Source organism: Molothrus ater, chromosome 3, assembly GCF_012460135.2.
Source record: "Molothrus ater isolate BHLD 08-10-18 breed brown headed cowbird chromosome 3, BPBGC_Mater_1.1, whole genome shotgun sequence".
Lineage (NCBI taxonomy): Eukaryota > Metazoa > Chordata > Aves > Passeriformes > Icteridae > Molothrus > Molothrus ater.
Window position 1 is genome coordinate 56,181,452 of NC_050480.2, and position 14,502 is coordinate 56,195,953.

The following is a 14,502-nucleotide window of genomic DNA, read 5'->3' on the forward strand; positions in this document are numbered from 1 at the left end:
CTCTCAGGAAGTTTGAGTAACACTCAAAAATTCACTCGCAGCCACTGCAGGCTCGTCGAGGGAAGGTGATATTTCAGATCCTGTCAAGACAGAACAAAGATGTAACAAACTCGCTGTCGTTCCATTCTGCACCTATCTACATGAGTGCAGACAGGGCAGTGGAAAAGGAAGTCTAAAGCTTTATCAGGATTTGTAACAACAAAGGCTGTTAACCTCCAAATGGGAACTTGCATTGAGCTTGGTCAGTGCCTGTCCAGAAGAAGGATGCAAGCCCTGAAATGAAGATCTGTCATTGACAAAAAGACAGAGAATCTCTTACAGTTTTTACAAATCCTGCTACCTACAGTAGGGATAGATCATTTCAATTTTTAATGGTTGTATATAGAAGTATGAAAATACAAAATACTATAAACAGAAACAAGAAAAAAGATAGTACCTCAACCTTAGACAATGGATATTAAGAGCAGAAGAGATACCTCAGTGAACTAATGAAATAAGGAAGAAAACCAGAAGAAAATGAAAAAGTAAAAAAGGAAACCCAAAAATCCTAAGGTGTTATGGTCAGTGTTGTTAGTTCCTGTTACTTAACGTAGAAGTCTAGTACAGGAGAACAACCCCAAATTAAAATCAGAAACCATATCATTTAGAAAAGGCAACGTGTTGCAGCATTTTGTAAATACTTGTTTATATGACATGACACAGCCCATGCATACTGGTTATTCTATCTCTGTTCACAAAGCAATTGTCCATATAAAAAGTATGAAATTTGAATGTTAATGTAACCAAAACAGTTCCAAATTATTCTGACTGAATGTCAATTATCACTGTTTTGAAACAATTCCATCAGTCAAGCAGCCAGCAAACTGTAATATCATTACAGATGCAAGAGTTACCAAATAAAGCCACATCAAAATTGGAGTATTTGGAAATAACAGATCAGAGAATCCAAGAATTTTCAGAGCATCTCAGAGACAATAGTGCCCAACTTTCACTTAATACTGTTACTAGATTACTCTGATATCTCAAGATATGACAGATAAAATCACTTCCATAGTATCTTTCTCACAGCCATTGACAAAAGTCTGTTCTGTTTCCTCAAGCCTTCAACTTTGTGGTACATCTGTCCCAGGACAGCGTCCCACTACATCACTTTGAACAAAAAAGCCAACAAACACTTAAGTCTGTTAACTGCCTGTAAATCTGAGCAGCTGTGTTGTGAGTCATTTCAGGACTGGCTAATAATTGAATAAACAACTGTAATTGTACTCCATGAAACTCCCATGTTTCCTTTCAGTCTTGGCTTCTCTTATGAAAGCTGTACAAGTTTGGGTGCAACCACAAAAACTCAGTCAGCTAGGACAATGTTTACCTCATACCTCTAGTCTACCAACCATCATGAAACACATCCTGCTTCTGAGAATGTAACAGTAATCATTTCCAGATATTCCAAATCCAGTGAGGAGAAGTTTGCTTACAGAGTGATATTTTTGAGGACCCTCAGGTAAAACTGCCATTTATTATTTATACTGCAATAATGTTCACAAAGCACAGTAACCAATGAACTGAATGCACCATTTGTAAAAAAGAAGAAGGTCCCTATAACAGGGAATTTACAGTCTAAGTGATGTTGAGAGTGTTCTGAACTTTTGAGTAAAGGTAGCTTAAATTTCAGCTGGAAGAGAGGTCTCTTTTTCTAGATCAGTGGTCTTTAACGCGTGGTCTACTCCTAGGAGAAGATAACTGAGTTATCTCCTGGAAAGATAACTGAGCAAAGAAAGTTTGCTTCAGTGGACTTAGATTCACTTTACAGGGGTCCACAAATTTGAGACAGCTTGAAAATACCAATCTTCCTAAAGATTTGTAAACTATACCAAAGAATTGCATTTGTGCTCAATTATTTGATGGGATCATAACCACACTACCAGCTAAACAAGAGAAGCAGTCACTCTGGGAACTTCACTGAGAGAGACAGGAAAGGCAGCAATATTCCTGAGCCCCAGACTTCTTTTGCCTTCCAGCCAAGCCTCCAGATTCATCCATGCATACTGAACATTTAGCAGCAGCATCTGGGAGAAAGCTAACAGAGAAGAGCTTAGGAGCCAGAGGAACTCGCCTTAGATTTGCAAAGTGTTGGAAAGAGTAAAAACAAGCTCTAAAGTCTGTAAATATCTATAGATTTTACTAGTATATAAAGTAATTCCTATTAAACCTCATGAGGTTTATGCAAAAAGTTTGTAATATGAAGATTCCCTACTTGTGAGCAGATAGCTTCGCTGCTGTGACTAATTCAGCCTATGATGGCTTTGCCAAGCTATAAACAAAGTTTCAGGCTGTTTTATTGACAAGGATACTGCTGGAAAAACCTCTGAGACCCTCCAGCTATTTCTTTTCACCTACAAGACACCGCTATAGCTTCCACAGTATCTGGGCAAAAAAAAAAAGAAAGAAGCACTTGTGTCTGAAGCCTGGATTTGCTTTGATAGTAACAGATAGTAACTATCTGTTTTGTCATTCTTGGAGGAATTCCTTTCATAAGAGCCTATGTTAATAAGGTTAAGAGATATCCTAGTAGAGCAAGAAATTTAGAAATGCAGAGTCAATCTGGGGCAAAACAGAGAAGCAAAAAGCTAAAAAATGCTCTCAAGCCTATATATTTGGTTTTGACATGCAGAGTGAAGATCTATTTTAATCACAACATGTTATTATGGCCAACAATAGTACAATTATTTTTCTGAATCTTATGGACTGGTATGATATAAAACTGTTTCACTGGAAAACAATACCTATGGATGCAGACACTGTTTTTTTGCTTTTGTGTATAAAAACAAGAGAGTCACAAAGAATCTTTCTTTGTCTACTAGGCAGCTGATATGCATGGTATACAAAGAAAAACTTTTTTCAGCATGTTTCCCAGAATGAGGTCCCTTTTGACGGTGGTTAACAAGCAAAGAAACATCTTTATTTAAATACACATTAGAGGCAGAATATTTTTCTGTTCTACCCTAATCACTTGAACTATGTAAAGTACTCCTTTTTATTACTTTCTGTCTTTTAATTGAAAAAAGCCCCACACTTTTATGCTGCCTTTCTTTAGGCCAAAGACCTAGGTTTTGACTGGCTGAGTGCATGGTATGGGCCTATCGATATGCTTCCACCAAAAAAAAAACCCACCAAAATTAAGCCAAATGTTTGTTAAAATCAATTGTTCCTGTCTGGGGCAAAAGATTTAGCAAGTGGGGAAAAAAGAGAATTTTCACACAATACCAAATAGCTTGATCAATCTCTCTTACTCTACAATCTTTTTGCCACTTTTCTCATTTTTGAAGTTCTTTCTAATCATGGCTATCCTATCTCTGCATTCATTGATGCTTAGAGGCAATTTTTTTTTTGCATGGAAGGATAACACAATTTCCTAACCATGAAAATGGAATAAATATCCCTAGAAAGAAAGACACCTCTGATTTTATCTAATATTGCTCATCTTGTTTCTTTTATATATTGGCAAACATATAATGCCATATATTTTAATGATAAAATACTGCATCTAGGAAACACTGTGCTGCAAGCAGGTTTTCTGTGTAAAATACAATGCATAAAGACAATTAAGTATTATAGCAGGAGGGTAGTGATGGAAGAGGAATTTCTTAAGAAAAGGGAGGAAAACCACCATCATTTCTGACCTGTCCCCCTCCCTTTTCAGAAGGCTGGGAAGGCTGACCTCTCCACCTGGGAAGGTACTCCAAAGCAGAAAAAGTAGTGGAAAAAAATTATTCTTGGAAGGGCAATCAGAGAGTGAACACATACACACATCCTTCCTTTTGAGTAGACATTTCTGAAAATTGCTTCAGATGTCTCCTGAGCTCTCATGGAAATATTTTTTCTTTTTATTAAAAAAAAAAAAATCAAAACCTTCCTCTTTGTGTTTTGGAGCCAGCAACGCTCCTCATTGACAGCAGTTTCCAAACTGTTATTGAACAAACCTAAAAAAGGTTTACACTAAAGGAAAAGCAATTGCCTTGACTGGGACCTTGGAGACAACAGCTTAGGCACCAATATTCTACCTAAAGCCCATCAGTAATTAACATGCAGGTACTCATCACATCAGTCTCTGCCTACAGACAGTTCTCAGCAGCTTCAGGTTAAAGGAAAATATGTATTCATTGTAGATGTCCTGCTTGGGTTTGCTGTAGTAGACTAGTGCTGAGCTATAGGCATACATAGAATGAGGAAAATCACAGGAAAACTTGTATTCTTCCATTTGAAGAACACTTTGGGTTTCGACAAGGCTGTTAAAACAAGTAGTAAAAGGAAATTTAAATTAGCACTGGTTATTTCTCTCAAGAAGTTCCCTTCCAAAATTCCAATGAAAATTGGCTTTGACCTGGCAGATTTATGAGGCTTTGAAACTTTCAGTTGGAACCCAAGCAATAGTTTGTTTTGTGTTTAGAATAATAATACTCTTTAACTGAGGCAAAGAGTGGCGGTGACACCACTATTTATGGCTTGTTGTCCCTCTCAGGGAATGCAGCTGGACTGGTTATTGCTTTTACAATTACCACATGCTTTTTGTATTGGCAGCCCTCGTGTATCGAAAAACTACAAAACTGCTCCTCCAGAGCAGAGAATTAATTAAAAAGAAGAGGTTTAGGAAAGTGATGTTTTCAGTTGTTGTTGCTTGTCCTCTTATTTAAGCCATTTGTATGTGTTTGTTTCAAGTTTCCAAGTTTTTCTCCCCCAAAGCATGAATACTAGAAGCTGAGATCTTCATACGATTTAGGGTTCTGTCATCTGAAGCCAGATGAAAAGCACTAAATATCATAGTATTAGCAATAAACTTGACAGTCACCAGCACAAAAACTTGAAAGAGCTGTTTTGTCTTCTCAAATTGCATTCTTGATGAAAGATAAAAATACCTCAAAAAGTTTTCACAGCATTTTTGACAGGTGGACATATAAATCTAATTTAAAATTTAGTGTTCTTGCCTTTCTTCTAGAGTTTGTATAGCTTTAAGCTGAAGTTTTCTTAATGTGCTGGAAGCACTTCTTTCTGTACAACCTTAAAAAAATTGGCTCAGTAATGTAGTTTGCCTTTTCTAAGTGGAGGTATTGAATAAAATGGGATTTTTTTTTCTCTCCCTATTGAAAAGGCAAATACCATTGTTTTTACTCTTATACAAGAATTCAAGAGCTGCAGAATCAATAGGCTGTTTCATATCCCATCATCAGCAGATACTGGGCTGAAAGCCAGTTTCTTCACGATGGCTTTGTTTAGCCTAGAGTTTTGTAATTCTAGTTAATTGATTGCTGGTTTGTTTGAGTTAGCACAATTGAAAATGGTAATGTAGACATCCAAGAAATATTTGGGCAGAACAGTTCATTAATCAAAGTTAGACCATGCCCAAAAATTTGTAACAGACCAGGTTAGTTTGGGTATAACCTCTCTCACCTCTTTCACCTCTCTCCCATCTGACACTCAGCAAGTCCATCCACATCTCCCTGGGGTCTGCTGCACTGAAGGAAGACAGCTCTCATAAGGGCCTGGGTGTAGTACACCAGTCTTTTGATTACAGGTGAAAGCAGACAGATTCCCTGCAAACAAAGCAAACCTTCCACCCAATCCCCAGCACCAAAGGGAGACAGGATGGGGCACTCTGTTCAAAAGCAAAAGCAGCAGCACTCAAGCACCTTACCCCCATTAGTGCAAACAGCTGAAGCAGCAAAGGTTACTGCAACTAAACCTTTCCTTTCACCTCTACTTTACATTTGAGTGTGAAAGAAGCTGTTGTTTTCTTCCATTTTCATACATAATAACCACAACATAATCCTTGGTGGTTCCTCATGCAGGACAGAACTGTGCAGAGTAGAACCTTTCTTCTGCAAAGAAACAAAAAATATGAACAGACACAGTTAAATTTATGCACCCAAATTCAGAAGGGTGTAGGTCATTCTAATGTGAATGATAAACCAAAGTACTAGATTTTTTAGCACTACCCTATAAAAGATGGCAGTTATGAAAAAGCATAACTGATCTAGACACCCACTACAGCATTTTGGACTAATATAATAAACTAAGTGATAAAATTATACTAGTATTTAGGATGTGTGTCCCTTGCCCTCAAATAAAAGGACTTGCAATTCAGGATCCCATGGTGCAGTTGCAGTCCTACTGGTGGACATTGTAACAGAGATGGGATTTGGATGTGTTTACTATTCCATTGTTTAACTTTATCCTGGCGTAGCATGGTTCACTGTGTCACACAATGGTTTGAGTCTTCACTGCTGTTCAGCTTTCACCACCCATAGAAGACACAACAGAAAATTGTAACTTAGAATTTCATGGTGTAATGAGGCTGGAATTTGAGCACCGGTCCCAAATCTTAGCTATGTGTTTTCACACCAGAACTATGCTGTTCCCCACTGGTGAGCTTGCATAGTAGCTTATATTGATATTAGAAGGCATGAAAATAATTAAAAAGTTGCATCTGACTTCTGACACCAGATAAGAGTATACACACCTCTCCTAGTGAGAGTACATCAGATTTGACCCTGTTCCTTTTTTCTCTGGAATGGCTGACAGCAGCTTGCCATTGGTTCTCCCAATGGTCAGGGAGAACTTGCATTTCTATCTTTCCTCTTATACAGAACAGTGAAAAGCTTTACTGTGCTTATAATAACCTGAAATAGAGCTGGTCCCTGCTGCCTAAGCTGTGCCATAAGCAGACTTGGAAGCAGCTTCCAAAGTTCAGACTGATGAATGACAGCTCAGCATGGGGATGCTGAGAGACTCAGACTCATGACTGATGGATGTGAAAAGACTGATGAACAGGGGGTGGTCAGGTCTGAGAAAACAAAACCCACCACTGAAATTGCTGAAAGCTGCTGACAATTGTTTTTGCACACAGAGGCTATTTCTAAACATGAGAAAACTTACTGCTACTAACTGTTCTTCTGTGTTTCCCCTTCCTATTGTCACAATCCCAGTCATCCTGCCACGGTTAAAACGGAAATCTGGAAGTAGGAAACAAGTCAAGAGGCAGCCCCACCTTTATATAAGGAAACATCTATGTTCCATGGAAGCATCATTCTTACAATAAAAGGAGTGATTCTAGTTTTAATAATTTTTATTAATTAATTGACCTTCACTAGCCAACCATTATATTGATCAGTGTATTATAGTTTATATATTTGACCTCCTTGTCCTAGGAGATTAATACCCCAAAACCTGATGACATATGTGACCCCGAGAGTTCATCTGATGTGAGGGGAGAGAGAGCAGATAGTTAGAGGGGAGATGAAATAAGCCACGATGTTCTAAAGCCAAAAGTTTTAGACTGTTTATCCATTATTCTATTGTTTTCTTCATTTCTGTCATACAGGTTTCTCTCCTGGGAGTATAGCAAAGAATATACCAAAGTCAAAGAGACAAAATCAATGCTGTAATAGAAGATTGGCTAAATGAAGCTAATACTTCTTTCCTTGAAACCTCAGTCCCAAAACACTTGATGCATTCCTCTTTCTTTTTCACAGTCTAATGTTAGAAGGGGTGCCGTGATTGGTACAGCTTCCTTAATAAATCAGGAACTCCAGAATAAGGACAACCTGAAGGAACAACAGCGCCATGTCAGACACTATCACTCAGTACTTTTACTGTATACTGGCAAAAATGTGTGCGATATAGATTGCTCTAAAGAAAAGACCGTGCAGAAAGCCAAGACAGCACTATTTTTTCTCACAGTGAAAAGTGAATTTTACTCTTCGATTCACAGTTCATGTACCTTGAAGAAAGGTTTAGTCCCATTTTCAGTCACTGAGGGGCCTTCAAATGTCTTGGTCCTGGAATATGCCAGGAATTTCCCCTGTATTCACAGAAGCTACAATGAGCCGTTATCCCAGATATTGTAAGAAGAGCTTGTTCAGTAAATGTGACATAGAAAAAAATCACCTTGCGTGGGAGCCAGCACAGTGTATCACTTGAAACAATGGTCAGTGGCCCAGCCAAGTGCATGCAACATGGATGGGAAATCCCAGCCCTGAGACACCGGCCTTCCTGACTGTCCCTCACCCACGAGGGCAAACCTTCTGTTCCACTGAGCTTGGCAGTTCCTTGCCCTTTGTCATTAAATTACTTCAAGGAAAACAGATAGTAAGAACATATGTTAAGCCTGTTTGAGAAAGACCCTGTCCTTATTACAAGATACTACAGGGAGAGACCCACATGCTATATATTATGGAAATCATCATCACTGCTTTGAAGCTTCAGTTAATAGCAGTGCTTCTGTTACATAGTGGGAGAAGAGTTTTTTATGTTGAAAGAACACAGAACTCGACAGCAAAGTTAAATACAGTAGGGGTTTTTTTGAAACATTTGCCAAAGTGATTTTTGTTTAGTGAAATCCATGACAATTTGTGTACAAGCAGGGTTGAGTATAAGAATATATTCTAAGAGAAAACATGCATGTCCTTCTTAGCACGTAAGTCATTAAACAGCTTGTGGTTAAAACACCATATAACAAGATGGGTGGAGTTTTCCTAGTGGAGACTCTGAAATTGTTTCCTCCTAACAAAAGTTCAGAATCCATTTGTCAGCACATATAATTTCCTGTGCTCCTTGCTGCATTTCAAAAGCCAAAATATGCATCCTATTCTAACAAAACTCCTAGTTTACCAAGATAAACAAACAACAAAACAGATCTGCATGGTGTCTGAACTCCAGGCAGATCTTTGTATTTGTTGGGAGATCTTACTGGGTTCAGAAATAGTAATTATTTCTAGGCAAATTCAAACATTTTCAGAGGTTGTGATGAAAAAAATGTAAGACCTTTTCCTCTACAGCTGAAAAGTTGAAATCCTCAGTAGTAACCTTAAACCTGACCGTAAGTTCAACTTTGTCTCATGTTAAGCAGCTATGCAAAACAAAGTCTGTTGATAAAATGAAAACAGTTTCCTAGAATGCCAAAACAAACTGCTCCCTCCCCACAGAAGACAGTCATCGCTCCAACAGTGCAGTATGTTTACTAATCTGTGTCATTGTTAACAAAGATATATTGGGGACACAGCATTTGAATTCAAGCCTCTGGTAAATGAAGAGATCATACTGCATGAATTCAGAAAGAAATCAGGCCAGCCTAGAGTTGTAGAATCTTCTAGGCCTCCAATACACAGCTGGAGACAATTTAATAGTTTATTAAGCTGAGGTTCTATGGACAACTGAGAAAACCTGGTGCCCTATGGTGGCCAACAAAGGGGAAGTGTGACCCTTGCCTGGCCTCTCTTCTCCCCTGCCCTGCTCCTACACCACACACGTGACATCTGGACTCTTCCGGATGCTGCCCTAACCTTGTAGAAGACTGCCCAGCTCTTCTGCTGAGTAACTTATGCTGCTGGACCAGTCACTTACACTGCTCTAAGCCTGGAAATGAATCAATAGGAATGGACAGGATGGCACGTGCATGGACAAGAACAAGACTCTCATGTCTTGGAATCTGGGAGTCATTAGTGCGAGGAACCACTGCTCAGTAAGTAACAATATGACAAGACTCAAAGAGTAAGGACTCACCTCCTCTGCTAAAAAAGACACTTCCTGCTGACTTCAGCTAACTAATTCTTGCTAATTTCATGAATTTACAAAGTGCATAAAGATATTCTGCAGGAAAGTTTAGGAAATCTCTGTGTTATTAGGTTTGTAGCAGGGAACATGACTAGCAGACATCCAAGAGAGAAGGAGGACTGCATTGTGTTTGACTACAAATATGTAGCAAAAATTGTCTTCTGCAAATACATTACAGCTAAGCAAGCCAAACAAAATCAGAAGTGAAAAATTACCATGTCTAAAATACAGGTCATCAGCAATTTCAGAATTCAAATCCAGGTCCCTTGAGGCAGTCCTGGATCACTGTCATGTACATCTCTCTTGTTTTCTCAGTGCCTTGAACCTAGTAAGGGCTCCACTATGTTATATTGTAGAGTCTTTAACTGTTATTGGTCAAGAGTCAACTCCATCAAGCTGCATTAAAAAAACATTCAAATTAGCTTAAAATGCATACTAGACCTTGGGCTTAAGAAAAAGTTTGTTTCAATGACCATTTTGATTCCAACTATATAGTGTTTTCTCATAAATATCAATTGCTAAAAATACCTGTGGTATTTCCCATTTAACAGTTTCATTACAGATTTGTGCAGGACTGAATGGACAATAGTTGTCTTCTTCTGAGTTAAAACTGTGGACAATATTCCTGCTTCAACTGAGTGAGACTGGAAGGCAGTTCATCTCTCAGTTCTGTCTAAATAGCACACACAGTAGTTAGTATCAACTTAGGTGCACTACTTGGATGTTTATTGACCTGTGTATCTACTGTGCTAGAGCCAACTGTATTCTACTGAAGCCTTTTGAACTCTTGCTTGTAGCTGTGGTTTGCAGACCACACAAATTTCCCAAAATAAGGAGAACCTCCAACACATTTCAATTTACTAAACATGTGCGGCCCACATGAGAAATGTATCCCAAAGGAATGGGAAATTATAGTTTGCACATGTGTGGATAAGAGTCAACTGGTGTTGAAGGTAATTAAATTTTTTCACTAATTATTTTCAACCAACAGTGTGCATTAATTAATCTACACAATGCTCCTGTGAAAGAAATGAAGAAAGCTCTCAGGCTGAGGGTTTGCTGATGGATAAAAATTGATGTATAATAGAATAGGGAAACATTTTTAAATGGATAGCTGCTTCAGATTGCCTCTATGAGTGAACATTCATATTCTGAAGCAAGTTCTAGCTTGCTTAGTCCAAATGCAAAGCAGCTTGAGCTCATTTAGAAAGAGAGATGAAAAAAAATCACCATTCTATTCAAGATAAAACCAACCAAATTCCCAAACCAGTTACTCATTAAATCTATAGACAAACCACAAATACTATTATTTTATGTCCTGGAGTACTTCCATTGTTGCACATTTTTTACATCTGGCAAGCATGTTGATATGATGATGCTCCCTCTGAAAGGATACAGTAGAACTTGGAGTACTCTGAAGGGGGACAAGGGTGGCTGCAAGTATGGCTCAAGCAAAGCAGGCCATCTTTCTTCAGCTCAGGATTGTGTGTGTGGGGAGAGGAGGTTTAGAAAATCATAACTAGGACAGAGAAGATGAATAAGGAACAATTGTTCATTACTCCTTGCCATATAAACAAAATAATTTATCCAATGACAGGTTTAAAAACAGTTAAAACCAAAGGGAATAATTTTCCACACAACAAGATAGTGAGCTGTATGACTCACTTCTAAATTTAGTTTGGATGTGAAAAATATTAGCAGGTTGAAAATGGCATTAGGCAAGTCAGTTGGAGAAAGGTCCATCGAGGATAACTAAACAATGGCCCTAATGTGATATCAAGAGGAGGAAATGCCTGCAGCGCTGATCACTAGAAGAAAGGAAGGAGGAATGGATCATTGTTGCGTTTCTTAGCTCTTTCCCCTGAGCAGTTGGTGCTGGCCATTGTCCGAGACAGGCTAACGGGATGCTCAACCAGCATGGGATTGCTTAAACTGGTGTTTTTATGAGTTTCCAGTGACATCTGAGCTTGAATGGGTTTCAACACTACATTTAAAAGAAGTAATGGTAAAATATTACACAGAGAGTGCAGGGCAGCAGAGCTGGGTTTGGATGTTGTTTTGAATACAATCCTTTTGTGTTTTCTCCTTTTTAGTAGCAATTCTGATTACTCAGTCTATGTCTTTCCTATCTAAGGAGCTCTGCAGCTGTATGGGAGGGATGGCAAGCTCTATCACTATGAAACAAGAAGAAACTATAAATAAGCCAATTCCTTCCATGCCCTATATTTCAGACTAAAAAAAATCTCTTGATATAAAAACCCAGATGAGTGAAAGATTTCTTTATGAGGATCTTGACATTTTGGTCACATCAGATTAATTGAATGCTATGGTCATCGTTCCAGAGGCTGTATATTGAGAATGAATTTGCCTTGTAACCATCTGGCTCCAAAACTTGATTGAAAGACACAATGAAGTCTTTATGGCCTTTCTGGACTCTGATAATTTTCCACTTACCAAAAACTATTGACAAGAAACCCCTCTTGCTTTTCCGTTTATTTCCACATTTCACTGTCCATGTTTTACATGTCCTTGTTTTGCATTTTAAGAATTAAAACTCTCTCCAACCTATTTTTCCATCCCAGTGCTATTAGTGTAGATTTTAAAAAGAGGTTTTCAGGTAAGGTTTCTTTTTTGCCTAATTTTGACCTCACAAAAAAAACAAACAAACAAACAGAAAACCAAAACTAAAACCGGATAAGATAAAAAGTTCAGTTTGACCTTTGTATGGTATTAATAAGAGAAAAGCCAATGAAAAATAGATTGCAGTGAAAAATAGAAAAGAATTCAGAAAAGAGAACATGTAATGAGGACATGAACCCTAAGATCTCTCACGCATACTGAGCCAGTTTCTGTGGAATGGTAGACAGTCTGCCATCTCTACTCTAGCATGCAAAGTTCAACCTACCAGAAAACCCTACAACCAACCAACTGAAAAAGAAAGCCAACAAACCAACAAAAAACTCCAATGAATATGGCCAGGGGGAAATCATAATTTCAAATTGCAGGAAAATGTAATTCATGGTAATTATGTCAATAAGAAGAAGGGTGATGAGTAAAGTGGACCACACTTTTTGCCAAACCCCAAGATTTTTTTAAAATCTAGCTTTATATAAAGTAACCACCTGGTGGATGTTTTCTATATCTATTGTGACATTCAGAACAAATTTAGAAAAACAACAATAAGAAATTGTGGAGGGATTAAAAATATACTCACCAAATGGACTTCTCAATTAAGATTGTAAGAACAAAAATATAGTGCACAGAATTCTAAGCTCTCAGTAACATTTTAATTACATTCTGTAAGTGCTATGTCATTTAGAATTAATGCTATACATATTATAGGTCTTCCAGCATTCAAAGTTTTTAGAAATGAAAATGCCAGATGCCATTGAAGCAGTCTCCATAAAGCGTCTCTGTTGAAATTTAAAGACATTTAACAAAGGGACAGTATTGATGACTGGTTTCTAGTATAGTCTGCCAATCACCTGGGAGTTTGCATCAACAGAAGTGATCTTAGAATTGTACTGTAGTAGATCTTGTTTAAGAAAGCAAAATTTGTTTATTCACTAATAATAGGCAAGAGAAAAAAGACTCTACAAAAATACAGCAAGGACATAAATTTCATGAATTACATACCTAAGTGTCATGCATTTGTTGGAAACATGCCAAAAAAAGAAGATGCAAATAAAGCTGAGGAATTCTGTGTTGCACTGAAATAGTCATCTCGTGATGCTATTCACAAGTTCACATACTATATGGGCAATTTATAAACGTCTTCTAAAAATAAGAAAGAAGCTGTTTTTAAAAATTCTGTGGATAGTAGACCCAAATGAATACTTTCCCCACACCCACCTCACCCCAAAAGTGCTCAAAGCTTGTTAAAAATACCAAGAGAATTACAGCAACAAAAGTAGAATAGTTAGAAGCAAGGGTTCTTGGTTATTTTCCAGAAAGCCAGACATACATGATCATATTTCCCACTCCCAAGTATTTGGGGGGCTATAGAAACATTTCTGTCCAAGATGAACATAAGCTAAAAGTCTCCAAGATAATCATAAACCCACAAGCTTTATTAAGCTAGAGGTATGATAAGCAGTACTTCCTTTCCCATGGTAGAAAAATATGGAAAAAACTGTTCTAGATTCCCATTCCAGATCTCCCATTTAATGCTTACATGGCTGCAGAGCAGCCACGGAGTATCATGGGACAATATTACTGCACATAACTTCTTTTTCCCCACTGACTTGAGGATGTTGCCTAGGTACTGGAAACCTCAGTTTGGTTTCTTCCTCTGCTTGAGACAACTTGAACATATATTTCTAAATTTCATGAGAGGGCTCAGACCACAGGTGTACACCGCACAGTTATCTGAATTTTTGGACTATACTCCATCCAAAGTAGGATGTGCAACACGGAACCTGAGAGTCCTGCTTCCCAGGGGAGCAGCCAAAACTGAGGTCCCACTTGCTCAGCGCTGATGGGGCAGTTCCAGTAGGCAGGACCCAGGAATCTGCCACAGCTTGAGAAGAACTCTCCTCTCTGAAACATTAGGAGGGGATGGCCTCTCTGAGGAGAATTGCTTCAGTCAGAGAGGAAACATAAACTTGCATCCCAGGACAGTGTTCCAACGGATGAGCTGTAAGATAAACAGGAAATCCTTCCGATAGACTTTTCAAAGTCACACTTTCTATCCCTGCCTATTTTCCTCATCTCTCTTCTACCACTACCAAAACTAAAATGTTCCAACAGCAAAGAACTCATTCTATGTTGAACACAGCAACTTTAGTTTCTTGTTCCCTCACAGTCTGTACCACACAGTGCAATCTGAGATGGCTCTGCTGGGGTTTTTGTGTCTTCTTTACACAATGAACACATTTACATACAAAGCTATATGAA